Source organism: Balaenoptera physalus (assembly GCF_965194825.1).
Source record: "Balaenoptera physalus genome assembly, chromosome: 18".
In the NCBI taxonomy this organism is placed as follows: domain Eukaryota; kingdom Metazoa; phylum Chordata; class Mammalia; order Artiodactyla; family Balaenopteridae; genus Balaenoptera; species Balaenoptera physalus.
In genome coordinates, this window is record NC_138899.1 from 75,887,851 (window position 1) to 75,899,964 (window position 12,114).

Below are 12,114 nucleotides of genomic sequence, written 5' to 3' on the forward strand. Positions count from 1 at the left end.
CCCTGGGCCTGAAGTCTGCTGCCTGGTGAATTCCTGACCCGCCCTTTTGCTACGGGCAGTGACCCTAGTGGTACCTCCAATGGACTCGATCTCCCCGTGTTTCCCATTGACTGCAGACACCTGAGTATCCCCCATAGGCAAGATCAGGGGTTGCAATTCCCAAAACTCAGTCACTGAGCCTTTTGCCAATGCTTCCCACAATACTTTCTTACTCTCGGTCTCTCTTCTAAATATTCCAAACAGGAAATACTTTGTCGGGCCTTATCTTCTGTGCATTTGGATTATTAAGAGTGTACTGATGTTGACTGTGCCTTTTGAAAGCTGCCCTGCTTCCCCCAGAACTGTGATTCTGCTGCCCGTGATAGGACGCAGCGTCCCCGGTAGGAAGTCAGCCCAGCGACAGTGCGTATGCTACTGTGCCCCCAGTGGTGTTTAATCTGTATAAGAAACGCCAAAAACTTCCTGTTCCCAGGGGAAAGGATTTCACCTAACCTTCCCAATAAAATCTAGTAAATAGAGGTGTGAGTCATTTCATTGAGGGCCCTGAAGAAAGGGTCAATGAATAAAGACTCTTTGGTGAGTCATGCTGCTAGATGAGAACCATCTAAAAGCGGTTTCCACAAAGGTGATCTGGGAGATGCGTTGAACATTTCCTCTTCCTTTAGAACATGTGTCAGAGGAAGTTCACAGCTCTGATGTGCATGGCACTGTGGGTGAACACTTGTTCCCGGGCCCATTGTTTACACCTTCATCCTTGTGGTTCCCTGTCTCGTGTGAGTCCCAGATCGCGTTGGAGCATTGTTTCATTCTTTGATTCTTTCTTGGCCCTGTAACGAGGTCCAGATTACCCCCTGCATCCCACCTCTGTGTGCCCGCCTCATCACACACGCATGACACATTAGGACTTGGTCATTAAAACCTGTTTTGGCATCAAAGAGAGGAAGACCCAGAAATAATGGGGAAGTTTTTTTTTTTGTTTTTTGTTTTTTTCTAGAAAAAGAAATATTTTATTACATTTCAACCCAGTGTGTGCATGCACATCTAAGTCTATAATGAAAATACATATTTGTGACTTAAAATTGACACTCATCTCTTTCAGCTTTAGTTTACTATATTCCTTTTCATTAAAAGAAAAAAAAATGATGGTCCTGACCCTTTTAACTTATATCAAAACTTGGGACTTGCAGCTTGAGAATCCCTGGATAGATAATTATGAATGATAACTAAATCCTTAATTTACTGGTTAAGGCAGTAGGGGGTGATGAGGGAAAAGTATCGAGCCGTGCTCTAAAGCATTTTGCTTCTCAAAACAGGATAGCAAGTAGCAACTTATATTAAATAGACTAGGCTTTGGAATGAGTTTATGATTTAGGTTGTGGACAAGTTGATTTTGAGGATCTTCTGCAACATTCAAGGACATGTGTCAAGTGGGCAGTTTGATCATAGGGTCCAGGGCCCAGTGCAATGGCCTAGTGTGTAGATGCTGATTTCCTTTTTTTTTTTTTTTTTTTCCCCCCTTGGTGTCCATATGTCCATTCTCTACATCTGTGTCTCAACTTCTGCCCTGCAAACCGGCTCATCTGTACCATTTTTCTAGGTTCCACATACATGCATTAATATACGATATTTGTTTTTCTCTTTCTGACTTACTTCACTCTGTATGACAGTCTCTAGATCCATCCACGTCTCAACAAATGACTCAATTTCGTTCCTTTTTATGGCTGAGTAATATTCCATTGTATATATGTACCACAACTTCTTTATCCATTCGTCTGTTGATGGGCATTTAGGTTGCTTCCATGACCTGGCTATTGTAAATAGTGCTGCAATGAACATTCGGGTGCATGTGTCTTTTTGAATTACGGTTTTCTCTGGGTATATGCCCAGTAGTGGGATTGCTGGGTCATATGGTAATTCTATTTTTAGTTTTTTAAGGAACCTCCATATTGTTCTCCATGGGGAAGTTTTGAAAGACACACATGTATCTGAGGCTAGAGCTAATCTTGGAACAGGCCTTGGATCTGCATCCAGAGATTGTCTAGGCCATATCTAGAAGGATGAAAATGCTGGAGTTCGGAAGAAAGGAAGAGAGAGAGGAGGGGGTGGAGGCTGAGAGAGGGACATTGCTCAAGTAGGAGAAGGATGCACTGGGACAAGGAGAACGGAGCCAGAGCCTAGGAAAGAGCAGAAGTGCTGCAGAGCTGGGGGTGGGGAGTAAGGAGGAGAAGGTGGCCAGGGCCTCTCCAAGCTGGGTCTCTCTCTGGGTGGGTGCAGGGCAGGCAGACCGCATTTGCCCAGAGTCCCGCACTCAGAAGGGCCTGCACTTGGTTTAATGCTCTGCTGTCACCTCCTTGAAATTCTGAACCAGGGGCCTCTCATTTTTATTTTGCATCCCACAAACAACACAGCCAGTCCTGGGTGGGAACACTGAGGGTTTTGTCTGCACGGGGCAGAACAAACAGCCCTGATTCGCCAGGGACTGACCTCCTTCCTATCTGTCTGGTGAGCCAGGAAAGGGGAGCTCCTCAGCGGTTACCATTCAAGCAAGTTCAAGGGCAACATTCAATTAGCAAAAAGATGCTTGAGAAAGATGCCGCTTAAAGTTTTATGTCATATCAAGGGCCTTCTGGCAGTAAAGGACGACTATGCTGATGGTAGGATCTACCTTCAGTCTAGATTTTAATGGGTCATTGTTAAGAATTCCAGTAAGTACATCCTTTGCAGAAAAAAATCCCCCAAAGAAATATTAACACGGTCTCTTTTAAGTGAAACTTACTAAATAAATAAAAAGCATATATTGGAGTATACTTTTATTTTTCTTTGCTTTTTGTTATTAAACTTTTGGCATTTAAAGCTAGGAATTTATTCTCTATTTACAACATTATGACCTTAAGAAAAGGAGATAATGGCTTGAATTGCAGCATGAACAATTAAGGCATTTATTCAAGGTAATTTGAACTTTCAAAATACTTAGAAATAAATATAGAAAAACTCTAAAGACTCACTGATTGCCTTTACCTTCAATGTCTCACACATGCAAACACACACACACACACACACACACACACACACACATTCCCACCAACCTAAGCCAAACAGCCATGTTTGTTTCTTTTTTCTTCCCAAACCCAGTCTAATTAGACAAAGGGCACAAATATTTTCACTATAGTATAGGTAAAAACCATTGATCTGTCTTGTTCATTTCTGTAACCCTAATGCCCAGCACAGCATTAAATCAATATTTGTGAGAATGAATGAATGAAAGGTATTTGGCTGAAAATGTAGATTTTCTATGGTTTCCATGCCGAATGGTGAAGGGGTTTCAAAGTATCAGTTAACGTTGTGCACTGTTGAAATCATGTTGGTGCGCCTGTGGGTACACATAGGAGTGCCCTACACGTACACGCAAAGAAGAGGAGCAATGTCAGAGGGAGAGATGGGCAGGGAGGACAGCGGGGAAAAATCAGAAAGAAGAAAATTTTCTCTTTGGTATTTTCAGCCTCACCTTTTTGCTTCATTTTTTTCTCCAATTCTCCTTCCCCTAAAGCCACATCTCTTTCTAGCCTCCCATTTCCCAGGGCCCATGCTTTCTTCTGCTTCTTTTCTTTTCTTCTTTTTTTTAAAGTTATTTATTTATTTTTGGGTGCATTGGGTCTTCATTGCCGTGCGTGGGCTTTCTCTAGTTGTGGCGAGCGGGGTCTACTTTTTGTTGAGGTGCGCGGGCTTCTCATTGCGGTGGCTTCTCTTGTTGCGGAGCACGGGCTCTAGGCACGTGGGCTTCAGCAGGCTCTAGAGCGCAGGCTCAGTAGTTGTGGCGCACAGGCTTAGTTGCTCCACGGCATGTGGGATCTTCCCAGACCAGGGATCGAACCCATGTCCCCCGCATCGGCAGGTGGATTCTTAACCACTGCACCACCAGGGAAGTCCTTTCTGCTTCTTTTCTAGTGAAATCTAGAAACAGTAGAGTAGCGATAAACTCACTCATACTAAAGTGTGAATGGTTGCTACCATTGTTTGAATGGGCTATCTGAACGAGTGTATTTATATTTTAATAGAGGATACAGGAATGGCGTACAACCGTGGCATTCCCAGAATTAAGGAATGCCATAGAGATGTATAGGGGAAGGAGGTGGGGGGAGAAGAGACATTTCAGGTAGAAAGGACCCTGCTTTAAAAACAAGAATCGTTCCTCTTTTGAATAAAATAACTGCTCAGTTGGGAGGGGGCATTCTCATAGGAACTGCCATACCTTTTCTTCCTTTTTACATGCCCCAAATGAACTCGGTGTACATTGGGAGAGACAGAGAAAGAGAGACAGAAGGAGACACAGAGAAAGGGTGGGGGCAAGCAATACAGGAATCTGAGGTGACTATCCAACTGAAAAATCACATCTGAACTTCACACCCTCAGCGATGGCTCTGTTCTCTTCTCAAAGGAGGACACAGGCCAGGCCTTCACGTATCAAGGAATCAAGGCGGGGGGGCCCTCATGGCGGTCTGACCACACAGTTGGACTCTCCCCCACCTTGGTCTGCTCCTACAGCCAGACCTACATTTTCAGTCAGTCTTTGGCTTGCCTTTCATCCGCAAGGTATAAGGTGTCAAGACAAGTCATCCTCTTGGCTTTGAAGGAAATCGCCTCGCCCAGCTGGCAATCGACCAACCAAGCAGTATTTACTGAGCCTTTCCTACACCCAAGGTCTCAGAGCAGTGTCAGGGAGGGACACGAAGAGAAAGAAAAGAAGCTAGCAACCCAGCAGGGGAATTAAGACACAGGCATACAAAGGGTGACAAATCCAGAGGAACATAATCAGGGGGCTCTAGCCTCTGTCGAGGAAGAGGTCTCATCACCCCCACTATCTTTAGAAAGCAGTAGGATTCATTGTGCCGGAGGTTATGCTGAAGAGCTAAAGTGAAAGGGTTCCAGATTTCCACTCATCCTATGGTCAGATTTTGCATATTACCTCAGGGAGTGTCACAAGGTTACTTTCAGATTACCCAAGCAAGTAAATCACTTTAATCCACAATATAACATACATGCATATTTTGTATGTGTGTATTTACTTTCAAATTATCCAAGCAAGTAAATCACTTTAATACGCAGTACAACACATATGCATACTGTGTGTGTGTGTGTGTGTGTGTGTGTGTGTGTGTGTGTGTGTGTGTGTGTGTGTGTGTGTGTGTGTGTGTGTGTGCGTGCACCCATGAGGAAATACCTCTTTACCCCCAGCAAGAGTATCTTTTTTGGCTGACATTGTCTCTTAAGACATTAAGAATCTTTACTTTGTAATTATTGAACTTTATATCCCATACATTCATCTACGTTTCTCTATACATATATGTATGTATATGTACAGGGCAGAGCAGTTATTAATCAAGGTAGCTATCATTATTATTATTTTAGATTTTCATCCTTTCACCAAGAGGGGAGCGACTCCCCTTAGGAAAAGGTAATAGCTGCCTTGCAGTCATTGCAGCGGCGTCCGTGTGGAGTTTAAATGCTATCCCTCTATTTTCTCCCTCTTTGTATTTCCATTTCTGTCCCTCTACCCTCCCTCTTCTCAGGTCCTGCACTTTTTTCCCCCATCTCATATGGTTCCCTTTTTTTTTGTTTCTGTTTATATCCTTTATCAGGAATGAGAACTGGAGGCTGAGAATATGTGCATGGAGGGTGGGGTGGGAGGGGATCTGGAGGGAAAGGAAGCTTTGGAAAGCTGAACCCTGACTCTGGCCTTGGGACCTGGCCAGGGGACCCCGGTGGCTGCTCCAACATTAGCCTTTAGGTACATTTAAGCTCATTTGACCTTCAGTTTTCTCAAGGTCATCAGTAGTCCCAGGGCTATCACCTGACCACTGAATGGGGGTTTCAGTTCACAAAACTCAGAGATGCAAAGCTGTATGTATAACTTAATTTTTTTAGACTGAATTTAATTTTGTTTCTTGCACCCCTATTCTGTTGGTGGTAAAAACGTAATTACTTCAGAGTAAACTGAGTTGGGATTTCCTTTCTTTCTTTCTTTCTTTCTTCTTTCCTCCCTCCCTCCCTCCCTCCCTTCCTTTCTTTCTGGCTGCGTTGGCTCTTCGTTGCTGCACACGGGCTTTCTCTAGTTGCGGTGAGCGGGGGCTATTCTTCGTTGCGATGCGAGGGCTTCTCATTGTGGTGGCTTCTCTTGTTGCGGAGCACGGGCTCTAGGCGCACAGGCTTCAGTAGTTGTGGCACGTGGGCTCAGTAGTTGTGGTGCACGGGCTTAGTTGCTCCACGGCATGTGGGGTCTTCCCGGACCAGGGCTCAAACCCCTGTTCCCTGCATTGGCAGGCGGATTCTTAACCACTGCACCACCAGGGAAGTCCCAGGATTTTCTTGATTGATTCAGTTTTCCCTCCCTACCCATGTACCTGGGAATAGGTCTGAGTTCAAGGGTGCTAACATGCCACGCCTTCAAGGAATCAGACCCCTGGTTATCGTCATCTACTCACGCTGGCATCTGCCAAGATGCTCCCTCATCCACAAGGTCCCCGGTTGTTGTCATCTCCCAATGTTGGCATTGGCTGCGATAATCATGTTTCTTCTGGTCTCTGTTAGTGGGTCCACGTGGGTCATGCTTAGCCCTCATCTGCAGGTTTACTGATTCTCTCAGTTATCTCTTTGCCTCTCTCCAGGAAGGAGAGATGGCAAATATTTGGATGCAACACACTAGGGATAGAGGACACTTGGTGGGGCTGTCTTAAATCTTATCCATGCAGATTGGCCAGGCTGCTGTTTTTACCTTACTGCTGCTCTACCCTACCAGCATGAGAGAGCCTCACCACCAAACCCAGTATCCTTGATATGGAAGGACATCTGCATCTACAATCCCCTGACATACCTAGGGATTCTTTCATCCCCTGCCTCTCCCCTCCCTCTGATGTCTTCTCCCCTGCCCCCCCATATTTGGTCTGGATGATTCCTTTGGAGTGCAAAAACCCATTCTCATCTGATTATTCATTCTCCTAACTACGTCATTTATGGTACAAATGCTGTATGCCCTAAGTCCTCCAAGACCTTGTTTTTTTGAGACTCAAAACCTTTTTCTTTTATCTCATCTCTGCTATGAGACTCAAGATCTATTTTGAAATCCAAAAGCTGAGCGTGGCTTTATTTGTTCTCTCTACATTTCTGCTCTAACCTCTCAACGCTGAGGACCGTGAAAACAGAGCCTCTTACTATTGTCTGATTGGACTGCAGGGGGGTCACAGAAAATACCAGAGAGATAAAAACACAGACAAAGCCATTGAACAAGATGACGCCCTTCACACCATGGTGATGTTGAGAACTGCTTGCTGGATGAACGCACAATGAATGCTAATCAAAAGGAAACATTTAAATTAATATATGAAAGGTCAGCAGTGCTTTGAAGCAACCTCTACCAAAAATTCTAATTTGACTGCTTTGTACTGAATGCAAGAGTTTCCACCTGTGTTTGCTCATTTAATCTCCTTAGATCTCTTTTTTAATCTAATATTTTTAGATGGGAAAACTGAGGCCCAAGGAAGTTAAGCAACCTGCCCGAAGGACCCTATGGTGTGGGGCAGAGTAATGACAGGGACCAGGTGTGGTTTGGCACAGAGCAGTAGATAAGAGAAACAGTATGAGATAAGCATGTAGGTTCAAAGGCTCTCTCAAAGCCAGAAGAACTTACCTGCTTCAAATCTTTGCATTTCCACTTGCTCCACTCTTCTAAGAGTTGTATATTATTTCATTGCTTCATACACATCATTTTTACGCATGTTATCTAAAGCATTTTGAGAAATCTAATAAATTTTATCTAGTCGGGAAAGTTTAGTTTTATTTCAACTTTTTCTCTAGAGGATTTAATTCAACCAAAAAGGACTTTTTTCACTAGATTCATTTGGTTCAGGAAAAAAAAAAAAAAAAGCAAAATCTGGAAATGAGAAGATAGCTCAAACATATCTGCTAAATTGTGAGTACTGAAAATCATTTTAAAAAAAAGAGAGAGAGAACAGGGACCCAGAAAATTTCCTGGTTCCCAATCCAGAACCCCTCCCATGACATCACACACCCAGAGGGGGCGGAAGAAAAGTTGGGTTGGAGTTGAAAGTTATTACACTGGGGTAATTCCCTTGGCTGGGCTGGCCGGCCTCATCAGAGCAGCAGTGTTGATAGAGTGATATTTTTGTATTTTGGCAGTAGGGCCACTTGCCTTTGTCTGGGTTCTGTGTGCCAGCTTTCCTATAGCAACTCCATTTCATTCCCAGAGCTCCGTCTATAATCAAGCCATGTTTGAACTCCAAGTCACACCAGAATGAAGCCTTCTGGATGGGAAAGTATGAAGTTATAGAAGACGGAGCTGGACAGCCAGACGCCCAGGAGACAGTCCGGGGGCTGCGACCTCCTCCACGCGGGCCCCACCAACACCAGTCAACCACGTAGGCAAGTTCCTCGAGCTGCTTGGTCCAGAAGGAAATTCGAGATCAAATTCAGTCCTGAACTTAACTTCTCTATCGTGTACTAAAATAAGCTTCTTCTGTGACCTTCAGACTGACCCGGAATCCAGCCATCTTCTCGCAAGCTTGGCACAGTCCTGGAGGGTAGAGGGGGCAGATGGACAATCCAGAAGACTCCTTCTTGGTCAAAGCTGGGTCTGAGCCGGGGCACTGGGGAGACTCTTGGAGTTGCTCTAGCTCCACACTGGTGTAGCCCCAAGCACTTCTGTTGACCCCAGGTTAGCCCTACTCACCTTAAATTCCTGTTAAATTGTGTGCCTTCTGTCAGGGCAGACCTCAGAATAGAGTAGATCCACTGAGATGTTTGATGGAAATCTGCCAGCCCCAGGCAGAGCTGACTCCAAATGCATCCACATGAGACAGGTCGATCAGCGGGGAGCATGATTTAAGACAGCAGGATTGTGGCTTCTTGGCTAGGTTGGGGTGCCTCGCACGAGGAAGGGAAGGACGTGTTTGCCAGGAGGCTGAGTGATTTGATCAAGAAAGCGTTCATCTGGAGCGGAAGAGGAAGAAATGCTCCGGAAAACTGGTGGAACCAGTTGCTGTGGAGATGAAGGAGGAAGTGTTCTCCCTTCCTAAGTCAGAGGAAGAATGAGCGCAGGAGGGGCCTCTGGTGACTCCCAGGGGGGCGGAAGCCAGAACCACGCGTGGGAGCCGTGGGGATGCTCTGTCAGTGCCCAGAGCAAGCGGAAGGGATTCCAGGCCATAAGACAGGACGGCCACCACAGCCTCATGGGTGTCGCTGGCGATTGTGGGAGAGTCTCGTGGCATGCTGGCAGAACCGCGTTCAGTTCAGTGACCCACGGGAGGGGCTGACCACAGAGCATGACAAGAGCCCCCATCATGGGCGCCTCAGAATGCACCTGGCCGCGGTGGAACTATCATCCTCCTCCTGATCTCCTTATGTTCCTTATCTTGGGAATTGCACCTACGTACCCTCAGTCCCTAAGCCAGAAATCAGAGGTCTCCTTTTCCCCTGATTGCCATAGCTGATCAGTCACTATGATCCACGACATCTCTTTCATCTCTCTCCTCTGCATCCTCACAGCCATCTTCCTTCTTTCCAGACCTCATCATTTTTTGCCCGGCCACTGTCCCAGCTTCCCAGGAGGTCCTCTGGTCCCCAGTTCACCACACTCTTGTTGGAGAAATCTTACCGAAATATAAAAGTGATCGTCATGTCCCTATGGCTTAAAACCCTTCGCGAGCTCCTCAGTGCCTTCAGGGTGAAATACACAAGGCCTTGGCGTGGCGTTCAAGGCTTTTCACAATTCCATCCCTGCTTATCCCTCCAGGCTCACTTCTTCCCTCTCTGCCACGGATGCTCTGGTCATTCTGAATGGTATGCCATGTCCTCTCCTGCCTCTGCATTTGCTCTCACCCCTGCCTGGCGTCTTTCCATCCCCCACCCCACTGCTCAAAGTCTAAAATGCCTGTGGTCCTTCAGGACTCCGTTCATGTGCCCCATCCCCCAGTCTGGGTTGGAAACCCCTCCTCCGGGCTCCCCAGCCTCCTGGTTTACCTTTGCAGGCACTTGGGCATTATACACAAGACTCTTGGCCTTTGGCAGCCCTTGTGGATGTGAGGATGTTGGTACAGATGCCCAGTCATGTGTTTTCAGCGCAGATCCCCCCAGTACAAACTAAGTTCTACTTGATGACCATTTTTCACAGGGAGACAAACCCTTAGTCACTCCCAGGTGCTGTCGCCAGTGCCCACGAGTCCAGCTGCGGCAGGAACTGGGCTTTGGGCCAGGCTCCTCTGTAGCCAAGTGGCCAATAGGGCTTCCAGGATGGCAGTGAATTAGTCAGACTTCCCCATGGTCATCAGCAGCCTCAGAACAATGCAAACCATCTGCCCCCCCCAGGAGGAGAGCCTGGCCTGGGAAACTCACTGCTTGGCCAACCAGGTTTCTTCTTCCAAATCACCGATCATCTGGTAAACCATCGCAAGCCACTCCTTCCCAGGAGTGAGTTGGGGGACAGAGAGAAGTCAGATGGGCTCCTCCTTCATTTCCTTCCTGGAAGGTAGAGTCGGAAGGCCCACTCTTCTGCGGAAACAGGAGGAGTAGGAATAGATGTGTCCTCAACACACCTAGGTTCCAAGGGCCTAGATTTTACCCTCCTTAATCTCTGTATCCCTGGGGTTCATCATGGTGCCTAGCACATTGTAGTTGCTTAATAAGTGTTTGCTGAATAATATAATACATGAACAGATAGCTACTTGTGCGGTAAAGAGGTTAAGAATGTGGGGCTCTGAAATCTGATTGCCTGGGTTCAAAATCAGGCTCTGTCACTTACTGTGTGACCCAGAGCAAACTGCTTCACCTGCTGTGATTATTTCTTTATCTGAAAAATGAACATAATAACAGTACCTATTTTTTAGGGTTGTGAGAACTAAACGATTTCATGTATGTAAACCAATTAGACAAGGGCTTGGCATATAGTAAATGCTCATTTTGGTGTCAGTTTCTTGGAAGGGGTGTTGCAGATAGGATGCAAGTTGGTCCCAAAGCCAGGCAGTCCAAGAAGAACTCTTCTTAGTAAAAGGGAGAAAGAAATATGATGAAATATACATGTATGCAGGTATATAGGTATGTGTGTAAATACATATGGAATCAGATTTTTAATACTCTGAGACTATGTCCTTTCTGCTATTTTGATATTAAAATGTCCTGTATTTCATGAAATGATCATGATAGTCAATGGTAACTGTTGTTTTCACAATCTTGACAAACGAAAATCTATATGGCTCCTCCAAGTGCGTTTTGAAATGTTCCCGGTCTGTGAGTACAAAAGCCTGGGGAATACTTGGTTGCTGGCCGGAGCAGGGAGGGGGTCTCTCACTCATGATGCTGCAGAGTTGATGACAGTGGTTTCCAACCTAGCTGCACAATTAGCATCATCTGGGGAGTTTTGTTTTGTTTTTTTTTTTTAAAAAAGCACATACTGTTCCCTGGGTCTGGCCCCCAGGGGTTCTAATGCAATAGGTCTGGATGCCAGGACTTCAAAAGTTGGCCAAGGAGAGCCAGGTGAGTGAGCTGGGACCACGAGCCAGACAACAGCCAGTTATTTCCTTTTGTTGTTCTCTAATCAAATACATGCTCCTTTTTCTTTATTATTCCCAGAGTGGAAAATGGACCAAATAAAAACAAACAGGAGTGGGAAATGGCAGAGAGTGCAAAGAAAAAGTCGCAAAACGTCTACCTTATAACTGATTAGCATTTTGAAACCATATCTCATCAACCACCTTCTCTCTTTATACCACCTAGGTTTAGGAATCCCTTGATTCCAAATGATGTTTGATAAAGTCTCATTCTCTGCCTTCTTATTTCATTGGTAAACAACTTTTCATAAAAACAATAAAACAATACAAAAAGCACATCTCTCAAAATATTGCCAGAGTCTGGCGTTCCTCTTCATGCCATGATTATGACATCATCCAATACATTTGGTCACCCAGAAACGTCCTTCCTCTCGGCTTTTAAAAATGCCTTGTATATTAAGATACATTTCTAATTATATTTCAGATAAGAACCAGATGTTTTGCACATTTTTCTTTGAAATCTCTTCCTGAATCTTGTTTAACAGCTCTGAGGAGGGGGTGG